At 43.0% G+C, this 12484-nt stretch overlaps 1 protein-coding gene across 9 annotated transcripts in view; it reads left to right on the forward strand.

Annotated features, from left to right (window-relative positions):
- The window catches only part of simc1 (SUMO interacting motifs containing 1), a 146819-nt gene that overhangs the window by 23297 nt on the left and 111038 nt on the right, over window positions 1-12484 (forward strand). For 5 of the 9 annotated variants that reach the window (XM_068043448.1, XM_068043456.1, XM_068043450.1 and 2 more), the window contains exon 1: window positions 412-508. The exons of 1 other annotated variant lie outside the window; for it this stretch is intronic. The gene's annotated coding sequence lies outside the window, so the exon portion shown is untranslated. Of the gene's footprint in view, window positions 1-411; window positions 509-12484 lie in introns of those variants that run through there. 3 more of the 9 variants (XM_068043454.1, XM_068043458.1, XM_068043453.1) reach the window with 3 other exon arrangements.

Genomic DNA, 12484 nt, shown 5'->3' on the forward strand with positions numbered 1-12484 from the left:
TTGGTGCCCTTTAGATAGTTTGCTCTGACATAATTGTCTAAATCATTGATACATATTCCCAAAATGTTTAGGCATCGTGATCGTAGGGTTTACCAATGCTTATCAGCTCTTTAATCTATTTAGAGCAATGTATTTTAACTGCATTAAATTTACTGGAATCAACTTATCCTTTATCTGAAGCAAAAGAATGCTGTTTAGCTTGTTTTATATTTCGGGGTAAACTGTTTTCTAATACTTTTTGAAAAGTAAATTCTGCCTCACCATGGTTCATTACATTCTGAGAAAACAACTGCTAAATTTAGTCAGTCATGTGACTAAACATACATTTGCCTTCATTTGTGATGTTAGAGGAAAGAAATAGTTAATGTGTTTGTTACAGGAAGTGGTTATGGTAGAGACGGTGAACTTAGGCTGTAGTGTTTTACATTGCTGCAGATCTGCACCAGGCTTGAACTGAAAGGTTAGACCAAAAGCACTATGGCGCTAGTTCCCATTTTCCAGCATTAAGGTAATATTTTATCATGATGTTCATAAGCTTTACAAGACTTAGATCTGTCCAGTTTATTAAGAAAATACCATCTTATTAACTTACATCACACTGAGATACTGAGAGGTAACATGTCTGTGCTTTCCTGAGTTCTAAGTTTCAAGTAATACATGTGTGGACTTGAAATATGAGTCATAATTGGAGCACCTATTAACCTGGAAGTTAGAATTCCATGCCTTCCTGCTCTTTCTAGTATTAATTTATCTTCCAGCAGATTTTTTCCACATTTGTTATCTGATACACTCGCCAGTATTTCTGGTGTCATTTGTTTAAAATTTGTAAGTTAGAAACTTCTTACTCAGTGGAGAGGATTACAAACATGAAATTTACAGGAATACGTAACTTTACTACAACTTTATAAATTGGGTAAATCATTGACACAATTAATTACTTCTTCAGACAGATTATTACCTTTTTATAAACTTCAGAGATTAACTTAAGCTAATTTACAAGTTATCCTTTACTTAACCCTTCACCATAAGCCCTTATTACCGATAGGCAATTTTAAAGCTTTCTTTACGGATTAAGGCAATGTTCAGTAAAAGAGCTATACAAGTAAATGAAGCAAGTTATTTTCTTTTATGAATTTTACTTCATTTCTGAACTGAAAAAAAATGCAGAAAAGGGAAATACAAGAGGGTTTTAGTTACAGCCCTAAAATGTCAGGTTGAGCATCAATTAGGTTTTTGATTCGTACAAGGGACAAAGCTTATTGCTTTTTTCTGGTGAACAAACAAAAAGTAGAAATCCTCTAAAATGTAGAAAACGTCAGACAGTAGCTGCAGTATTAATCCCACGACTCAGACCCAGCACCCTGTTCTCTATATTGTAAGTCTGGTCACTGCTGTACTAGCCAAATAACTATTAGGACTATTTCCTTTGCACAATCTACTTCTCTTAATTGAAAGACACCTAAATTCCAATTATCTGATAACTCAACATTTTTTCCAGGACTAATATTCCACTTTGCTTGTTATTACTTTGCTTCATTCAAATTATTGATCATTTACATTTTATCAGAAAGACTAAGTTATAAAAAGACTGTACATAAGTACAGCCAGCTTGCTAGCTTGGAGAGATGTTCTCAAGAAAAACAGATATCTTGCAGGTTCTTTAACGATAATATGATGGTGTGGGAAGGAGTGGTTCCATGTCATGGAATACTGGCACCAGTACTTATACAGGAAAGAGCTGGACCCCTGGGATGGACTCTACTTGAAACGGAGTGAGACCAGTGTCCTAGGGGAAAGGATAAATAAGACCGACAATAGGGCTTTAAATTAGTAAGACAGGGTAGGGATCTGGTGAAAATAACATAAGTTCGAAGATAAAAGAAATAGGAGATGAGTGTAACGGTCAGACCAGGGTTAGGAACAAGGATAGCATAAACGGCTATAGTTATAAAACAGAAGGACAAAAGGACTGTTAAAAATGAAATAAAAGGAACAACTATTAAAAATGAATTAAACTGCCTGTGCAGCAATGTGCATAGCATCCAAAAGAAAAGGGGGAAATGGAAGCAATAATCTGTAGCGAGGAACCAGATGCAGGAGGATAAACTGAAATATGGCTACATAAAGAACAGGGCCGACAACTAAATATTGCAGGTTCAAACATAATAAAATGGATAGGGGAGGAATATGGAGGTGCGGCAGCAATACTAATTAGAGGTCACATAATAGAAGTAGAAAAAAACAACGTTACTAACAGAAGGTTAGTTAGAATCCATATGGATTTAAATGAGAGATAAGAGATCAATCACACTAATACAGGTACACTAATAGTGCAAAGGAGTTAGAGGAAGAAATATGAAAGCAAGTATATGAAATGAGGAAAGGACATAGAATAATAATTATGGGAGATTTTACCTATCCCCAAATAAACTGGCAACAAGAGGTTGCAAAAGGAGAGCAGGGAATGGAGTTTTTACACTGTCTGCAGGACTCCTTTCTTACCCTAGTTTGTGAAATACCCAAAAGAGAGAGAGCAGTACAGGATGTAGTAATGGGAAGTAAACCAGAACAGATAAGAGTAACTGTTGGGGAACATCTAGGCAATTGCAATCACAACATAATAAAGTTTAAGAGGAAGACTGAGAAGGCCATAAGTAAGATAAAGATCAAACTAATAAACTGGGGGGAAAACACTGATTTTAAGGGCATCAGAATGGAACAGGGAAAAATAAACTGGAAAGGTTTACTGACATACAAAGAAATAGAACAGCAATGAGAAGCCTTTAAAATGGTAATCAATAGAGTCCTGGAGAAATATATCCCACCAAAAAGAACAACAAACTGACAAGTAATGACACACCATGGATGAATAAAGAAATAAGGGTAAAATTGAAACTAAAGAAAAAGGCATACACTAAATACATGTATAGCAAAGGAGAGGGTGTTAAAAGGCTATACAAAAAGGTTAGGAAAGTAAAAAAATAAGAAGGCAAAGAGAGCTACAGGATTAAACTATCAAGGAATGTAATAAGAAATGGCAAAGTATTTCAGAAGTACTTAAATTTAAAAAAAAATCAGGATAGGGTTACTAAGGGATACCCATGATCATCTCACAGGTAATGACAGCGAAATGGCAGAAATATTAAATAATTACATAGCCTCGCTTTTTACCAAGGAAACCAAATGGTTGATATGACTTTAGAAGAAGAGGTCAAAAATGATAGAAACACATTTAAGAAAGAAAGGGTAGAGGTAATTGAAAGGGGGGAGATAATTTAAAACTTAGAGAGGATAAACCCCCTGGTCCAGATGGATTGCATCCATGCATTTTAGAAGTGGTTAGAGAAGAGATAGCAAGGGCACTATTATTTATATATATATATATATATATATATATTAGTATTTTTATATATATGAAAATTCATTAGAGGGAATGGTGCAAGAGGACTGGCAGACAGCTAATGTGATTCCTATATTTAAAAAGGACGACAGAGCAAGTTCAAAGAACCAAAGACCAATTAGCTTATTGTTGGTGGTAGGAAAGAAAATAGAATCCTTACTCAAAGATATAATAAAGTAACATCTAGAAACTGAAAATAGAATAAGGAATAGTCAGCATGGATTTCAAAAGGCAAGGTCATGCTTGACCAAACTTATTGAATTCTTCAAAGAAGTATCAGAAAGGATAAATAAGGGTAATGCTGAATACATAAAAGGCGAAAAAGTGGCTTACTTCATTTTTCAGGCACGGGGATCGTGATTTGCACCAGTTCCGTTGGAGGTGGGCATAACGCAAATTTGGTGCTGCCCACCTCATTGCCATGATTGTCGCATAGGGCCAAGCATCTGCCATGCTCCCAGCTGTCTGCGCTCTGCAAGAGGCTGAGAAATACTGTGTGGCGAGCATGTGGTGCAATCAGTCAGCACTTCTTAAAGGGAAGCTGCATTGAACAATATTGATGCAACTTAAAGCATGGAAAATGCAATACCAGGGCAGAGAGAGGACTGTGGGAGTGAAAGCATCAGTGGTGGAGGTGGGCAGGAAGAGAGACATCATGGTTCCACAGGGTGCCAGGAGGCCCTCAAGCATCACCCTCAGAAGGGAGTGGGAGCAGATCATCAGGAAGGTCAATTCCTGTCCTCTGGATCCAAGGAACGAGCAGCAATGCCATAAGAAGTCTAATATCCTGATGTGGATGGTCAAAGTCAGTGAATGCATCTCCACAGGACATCGCCCACTCACACCACCACCAACCTCTCATGCTGCTTAACACACTACACCCCCAACACTCAACCAGCAGCACTCTCTGGCACTCAGGACTCATGCCTCACATCCAGATACTTCACCTTACCCTCACACACCTACCAATGTTGGCAGCCTCACATCCACCTCTTGCTGCCTCCACATACCTCCAGTTAATAAGCTATGACAGGTGCATCATCCAAATACACTGCTGCACTATCAGTGGCATTCCGTCCTCTCTCTTGCAGGACAAAGTGGCATATAATAGAAGGAAGCAGAGCATAACTGACAGGGAACAAAGACGTCTGCATCTCCTGAGCCCTACAGAGGAGATGGCTCTCAGCATCATGGGGCCAGCTATTCCAGAGCCCATGTTATCCAGCATCACTAACAACATTGAGCATGATGGTATGTTCCTGCCTTATGCCCTTTCTCAATTCCCAGCTCATCCATGATCTGCCATGATGAGCAAACTGCAGATGGTGTGATTATGATTCTCTTGCTTTCCAACCCACTTCCCTTCCCTCACACCAACCTTCCCCTTCTGATTTTTTGCTTTCAGACACCCAAGAACTTCCATCTGCCAGACCCAGGAGGAAGAGAGAGAGCAACAGGGCAGCATTGAAAAAGAGAGCCCATCACTTGATCTGGCACACAGCTACCAGATCAGATACTAGCACTGCATATGCCTTGGGATCAGTATGTGATGAGTCACTGAGCACATGTGGGCTGCAGCCAAGCTGGGGGTAAAGGAGGGTAGGAGGGTTCCTTTGCTAGCTCACTAGTGAGTGAGGTTGCAGACAAATTCTGCTGCAGAGGACTCAGATGAGTACCTCAATGGGGTGGCATACAGGAATTTGCTGATGGGCATGCACACTGAGGTACTGGGTGCATTAACTGGCCTGTCAGACAGCCTCTTGTCATTTTCAAGGAGCATGGAGAAGTCCAGCTTCAAGTTGGCAGAGGGCATCATGCAGCACTTCCCTCTCTGCAGCCTCTGCTCCATCTCCCTGTCATGCTGCAGACCCAGAGGTACTGCCACTGCTGCTCCCTTACCTGTAGTAGCCTTTGTGTGGACAAGTCATCTACTTCTCTGTACTGCCTGTTAAGAGGCAGCAACACTCTCTGCCAAATCTAGGAACCCACCACAACACCTCCAAAAACACTCCAGAGTACTTCCAGACACTTTGAAATAGCAGAAGTTCTTCAAAATTAATTTGCCCGCAAAATGAGTGCCTGGCATTTTAAATATGGTGCAGGGCCCATTTTGCAGCTCAACATTTGATCTTTGTAAAATGACATTCTCAAAGGTTCAATGAACTTGCATGGGCCAAATTAGGAAGTCTAGCCTCATATCAGCTCGCAGGACTGTGTGACGACAAGAATATGCCAAAACAGTTTCTTCCTGCTCATGCAGGGATGCCCACACAAGCGCCCTTCTCAGGAAAAAAAGCTGCTTGGGTCTTGCCAGAAGCAGCTGGCGGCGCAGCACGCCCCAGTTGACACTATGGAAACCAAATTCGTGTCCAATATATTTGGATTTCCAAAAGAATTTGCATAAGGTACTGCATAATAGACTCATGACTAAGATCAGAACATGTGGAGTCAGGTGACACTAGCAGAATGGATAGAAAGCTGGTTACAAAACAGGAAGCAGAAAGATAAGGTTAAAGGTAGTTATTCAGACTGGCAAATGGTGGGAAGTGGTGTTCTACAGCGGTCAGTGCTGGGACCACTGTTGCTCACCACTTACATAAACAATTTGGACTCAGGAATCAGAAGTGCAATTTCAAAATTTGTGGATGACACCTAGGGGTGAACTTTGCTGCTTACCTGGAAGTACCACCTCCAGGGCTGAAACTGAGAGGCAACCTCTCTTCGTCGTCGACGGGACCCGGCCGACATATTGCCGGTGGCAGCCACTTGTGGATGGTGGCCCGTTCCCAAGAACTGCCGACCCAATCACAGCACCGGCCGCTCAGCAACCTCAGTAGTGCCACCACTAGTGGTGGCCAGTGCTGAGATTGCAACTCCATAGAGAGGGCGGGTGCCCTCGAAAACAGGTGAGTTGGGTTGGAGAAAGCCGGGGCCTGACTGCCAGGCACGGGGACTGGGGTGTAGGGGAGCTGTGGGGGATGATCTTGGAGCACTGGTGGCACCATTGCGGCAAGGGCAGCCATTGCTGCTGGCCCTTCCGTGGGCCATGGAATGCTCATCAAAGAGGGCCCCCTCCGGAAACCCTAGTGACCTCCACACGTGGAGGCGAGCCCTCCAGACACTGGCTAAATGCCCATGGAGATGTGAAGGGCCCTTAATTGGTCACTTAAGGGACTCAATTGGCCACCCAGAACAATTTTGCCAGCTGTCACATCTCCCAATCCATCACCAGTGGGCCAGGAAAATTCAGCCCCAAGGGTGTAATTAATACAGAGGAGGACTGTGACAAAATAAAGGAAGGCATTAATCATGGTCGTGTAACTGGCAAATAACTTCAATATAGCTAAGTGTGAAAAGGTACATTTTGGTAGGAAGAATAAGGAGGCCACATATTCCTGAAAATATAGATATTTAAATGGAATACAGGAGCAGAGGAGTACAAATACAAAATCACTAAACATAGAAATACAGGTTAACAAGGCCATAAGAAAAGCAAACAAAGCACCAGGTTTCATTTCTAGACGGATAGAATTGAAAAGCAGAGAAGTTATGTTAAACTTGTATAGAACCTTGGTTAGACCACATTTGAAGTACTGTGAATAGTTCTAGTATCTATACTATAAAAAGGATTAAGAAGCACGGGAGAAGTTGCAAAAGTATTTACAAGATACCAGAACTGAGAAAGATTGATCAGGCTGTGGATCTTATGAAAAGAGAAGACTGAGGAATGACGTGATAGAGGTCTTCAAGATTCTGAAAGGGCTTGGTAGGGTAGATGTAGAGAAGATGTTTCCATTTGCAACAAAGGACAGAACTAGGGACCATAAACATAAGATAGCCTATAATAAATCCAATAGGAAATTCAAGACAAACTTTTTAAACCAAAGAGTGGTTAGAATGTGGAACTCATGACCACAAGGAGTAGTAAAAAAGCAACTAACATAGGTGCATTTAAGGGGAAAGCTAGATAAGTACATAAGGGAGACAGAAATAGAAAGATATGTTGATGGGGTTAGATGAAGAAGGATAGGAGTAAGCTGATGAGGAGCATAAACACCAGCATGGACCTGTTGGGCGGAATGGCCAGTTTCTGTGCTCTAAATACTATATAATATCTAGAGGGACCATTTTCCCATAGAGGTTGACCTAATGACTAAGTTGTTTTGTTTTGTCTTCTCTTCAAACTTTCACCCAGGACTTTGCATAGAAACTTTATCATACATCAGTATATGCCATGAAAACTAGATTGTATTTTAATTTGAGTTCAACATCAACATTTTGCAGCTGTTTACTTGACATTATTATACATCTGTTTCCTCTTTGGAAGCTTCAATCATACTAGTAAGCGTACTTGGTGAATTGTAACTAAATCTAAGATAATCACCAAGAGAACAAAGGAGACATTAGTAGATTTTTTTATGCAACAAGCAGAATCTGTTTATATAGTGCCTTTAACATAATAAAACATCCAACGTTGCTTAGTGCAAGAAGAATGTTAGGATATGGGATGCCCCACCAGAAAGTGGTGGAAGCAGAATCCATAAAAAACTTGCAAAAGAAATGTGGATAAATATTTTAGAAAGTAATAAAAATGAATAAGAGGGTAACTTGAATATAATTCTAGGAATATGTTCAAAATGTACAATGATTCTGGGGCAGTGAATATGTATAATTCACACTCCATGCTTTGACAGTAAGATAATAAATTGAGTTTACATGATGATATCTGTCACTATCCTAAAACAGTTATGAATATGTACTGAATAATATGGCCTGGTCTATGACAGTACACTGATCGTATCCTAGCTTAAATCGGGACCTGTGGCAGGCCCCTCCAGACATGATAGCTTAGATTCTTTAGTCAGTACAGAAAGAGCATCTCTTTTAAAGTGCATTGGATATAAAATGAGATTTTCAAGGACAATGACAAGAGATGGCTACAGCTGTCAATACCATGAGCACCATACTGTACCTCAAAGCAATGCAGAAAGAAAATGAATTATTTTACTGGATCAGCCAAGCTAGGAAAACCCACCATTTCCTTCAAGCAATGCAGTGTCCTAATTGCAGCATTCCCCTTCCGCAGTGTTAAAGTACTTTCAATGCTGACAATGAATGTCCATCATGCAGCAGTGTACACTTTGTACCACCATTCCTCACTCACATTCATACATGCATTCGAGCCAAATGAATCTTCCCATCTCATGCAGTGCATGATGCATGTACTTGTTATCACATCCTGACATGTACTGACATTTGATCACTGCATGTCATTTCAACAACTGAAAATTCTCATCTGTGGTGCTCTGGTTTCAGGTGAAGACAGACCAAAACAAGAAAGTGAGTGAGTATGTACAGCAAGAGATATCCGTGGTATTAATCTAACCCACTCGAGTGGGAAACCCGACAAATGCAAAGAGCGGTAGAGATTGGGAAATAGGAGGATTGCTGACCACCCAGAGTGCTGGATAACTTTCTCCTGCCCTTCCTTCTTATCTATTCTGACTCTCCCTGGTACCAAACCATATACTGAAGTATTCTACCATGTCACTTCCACTGGAAACTGTGAGCTGAATTTTGTTTTGAGGACAGCGGTTCGGGCGGCTGACCGGAAGGTGGAGGGAGACCCCGCCTTGGCCCTCCATCAGACCCCCAAAGCCATTTCACAGCGGACAGGCAATTAACTGCCCACTGTTAGGGACACAGTCCCTTTAAAGAACAAGCTCCTGGCCAATCAGAGGGCTGGCAGCTCTGCAGTACCACCAGCTTCACCAGGAACAGTGGTCACTGCTGGTACTGCAGCGAAGATGGAATGAGTTGAGACGTCACTCTTGGCTGACATACATTGTCTAGGCCTCGCTGCCGTAGAGCAAGGTACTGAGGACACAGGCTTGAAACACTCGGTCTTTTGTGTTCCGTGTCAGTGCGCCATTTTCCCACACCCTCTTGGCTAGTCTGGACATAGCAGTGGAAGCCTTTTCCATGCGCTTGTTGATTTCTGCATCGAGAGACAGGTTACTGGTGATAGTTGAGCCTAGGTAGGTGAACTCTTGAACCACTTCCAGAGCATGGTCACCAATATTGATGGATAAAGCATTTCTGACATCCTGCCCCATGATGTTCATTTTCTTGAGGCTGATGGTTAGGCCAAATTTGTTGCGGGCAGCCGCAATCCTGTCTCTGAGTCTCTGCAGACACTCTTCTGTGTGGAATGTTAATGCAGCATCGTCAGCAAAGAGGACTTTCCGTACTTTGGTCTTCACTCTAAGACAGGCAAGGTTGAACAACCTGCTATCTAATCTTGTGTGGAGGAAAATTCCTTCTTCTGAAGACTTGAACGCATGTGACAGCAGCAGTGAGAAGAAGATCCCAAATAATGTAGGTGTGAGAACACAGCCCTGTTTCACGCCACTCAGGATAGGAAAGGGGTCTGATGAGGCTATGCTGAATCGTGCCTTTCATGTTGTCATGGAATGAGGTGATGATACTTAGTAGCTTTGGTGGGCATCCGATCTTTGCTAGTAGTCTGAAGAGACCACGTCTGCTGACGAGGTCAAAGGCTTTGGTGAGATCTATGAAAGCAATTTAGAGGGGCGTCTAGTGTTCGCAGCATTTCTCCTGTAGCTGGCGAAGGGAGAACAGCATGTCAATGGTGGATCTCTCTGCGCGAAAGGGTAGACACGCTCACCCAGCTTCTGGAGCCTGTTTAAAATGACTCGAGTGAAGACTTTCCCCACTATGCTGAGCAGAGAGATTCCACGTTAGTTGTTGCAGTCACCGCAGCCACCCTTGTTCTTATAGAGGGTGATGATATTGGCATCGCGCATGTCCTGTGGTACTGCTCCCTCATCCCAGCACAGGCAAAGCAGTTCATGGAGTGCTGTGAGTATAGCAGGCTTGGCACTCTTGATTATTTCAGCGGTAATGCCGTCCTTTCCAGGGGCTTTTCCACTGGCTAGAGAATCAATGGCATCACTGAGTTCCGATTTTGTTGGCTGTTCGTTCAGCTCATCCATGACTGGCAGAGACTGGGCTGTATTGAGGGCGGTATCAGTGACAACATTTTCCCTGGAGTACAGTTCTAGGTTGTGCTCCACCCAGCGGTCCATTTGCTTGCATTGGTCAGTGGTCGTTTCCCCTGATTTAGACTTGAGGGGGGCAATCTTCTTGATGGTTGGCCCAAAAGCTCTCTTAATGCCATCATACATTCTTCTGATGTTTCCGGTGTCGGAGGCCAGCTGAATACGACTGCATAAGTGTTGTCAGTAGTCATTTGCACAGCGCCTGGCTGTACTTTGTGCAGCACTTCTGGCTACTTTAAGTGCTACGGATGTTAACTCGCTGGGGGCTTTCTTGTAGTTCAGCAGTGCAATGTGCTTAGCGGCTATGACAGGTTCCAGCTCTTCAAAGTGAGATTGAAAACAGGCTGCATTCTGCTTCTCAGGTTTGCCAAAGGTGGTCATTGCTGACTCATAGATGGCATCTTTGATATTGGCCCACTTGGTCTCTGCATACCCTGTAGGAGTGTTTTGAAGGGCTTTTTCAAGTGAATTTAGAAACTTCTGTAACAGCTGTGGATAAGAAATTCTGTTAGTGTTGATGCGCGGGAGGCCCTTCTGCTTGGAGTGATGTAGCTTCTTTGGTTTGAGTCTAACTTTGCTGCACACCAGGGAGTGGTCGGTGTCGCATTCCGCACTGTGGAAGCTGCGTGTGATTTGAACGCTATTTAAAGAGGCTCGCCTTGTGATGATGAGGTCCAGCTGGTGCCAACGACGTGATCTTGGGTGTCTCCATGAAACCTGGTGACAGGGTTTGGTTTGAAAGAAAGAGTTGGTGATGCAGAGATTATGATAGGTACACAACTCCAGCAGTCTCTGTCCATTCTCATTCATCCTTCCAATGCCATAGAGCCCAAGGCAGGAGGGCCATGGGTCACGGTCGGCCCCAACCCTGGCGTTAAAGTCCCCCAGCAGGAACATATGTTCGGTATTGGGAATGCTACTAATGATATTATGGAGTTCCTCGTAGAACTGGTCTTTAACTTCAGGTGGGGAGCAGAGTGTTGGAGCATAGATGCAGAGTAGGTGTACTGGGTCAGAGGCAGTGAGCAGTTGGATGGGCAGTTTGTGTTCCGAGCCATTTGAAGGTGGCTCTATCGTGCCGAGCAAAGAGTTCCTGATGGCAAAGCCCACTCAAAGAACAAAGAACAATACAGCACAGGAACAGGCCATTCGGCCCTCCAAGCCTGCACCGATCTTGATGCCTGCCTAAACTAAAACCTTCTGCACTTCCGGGGACCATATCTCTCTATTCCCATCCTATTCATGTATTTGTCAAGATGCCTCTTAAACGTCGCTATCATACCTGCTTCCACCACCTTCCCCGGCAGCAAGTTCCAGGCACTCACCACCCTCTGTGTAAAGAACTTGCCTCTCACATCCCCTCTAAACTTTGCACCTCTCACCTTAAACCTATGTCCCCTAGTAACTGACTCTTCCACCCTGGGAAAAAGCTTCTGACTATCCACTCTGTCCATATTGCTTATAACTTTGTAAACGTCTATCATGTCGCCCCTCCACCTCCGTCATTCCAGTGAAAACAATCCGAGTTTATCCAACCTCTCCTCATAGCTAATGCCCTCCAGACCAGGCAACATCCTGGTAAACCTCTTCTGTACCCTCTCCAACGCCTCCACGTCCTTCTGGTAATGTGGCGACCAGAATTGCACACAATATTCTAAGTGTGGCCTAACTAAAGTTCTGTACAGCTGCAGCATGACTTGCCAATTTTTATACTGTATGCCCCGACCGATGAAGGCAAGCATGCCGTATGCCTTCTTGACTACCTTATCCACCTGCGTTGCCACTTTCAGCGACCTGTGGACCTGTACGCCCAGATCTCTCTGCCTGTCAATACTCCTAAGGGTTTTGCCATTTACTGTATACTTCCCACCTGTATTAGATCTTCCAAAATGCATTACCTCACATTTGTCCGGATGAAACTCCATCTGCCATTTCTCCGCCCAAGTCTCCAACCGATCTATATCCTGCTGTATCCTCTGACAATCCTCATCACTATCCGCAA

This window comes from Heterodontus francisci, chromosome 12 (assembly GCF_036365525.1).
Source record: "Heterodontus francisci isolate sHetFra1 chromosome 12, sHetFra1.hap1, whole genome shotgun sequence".
Taxonomy (NCBI): Eukaryota; Metazoa; Chordata; class Chondrichthyes; order Heterodontiformes; family Heterodontidae; genus Heterodontus; species Heterodontus francisci.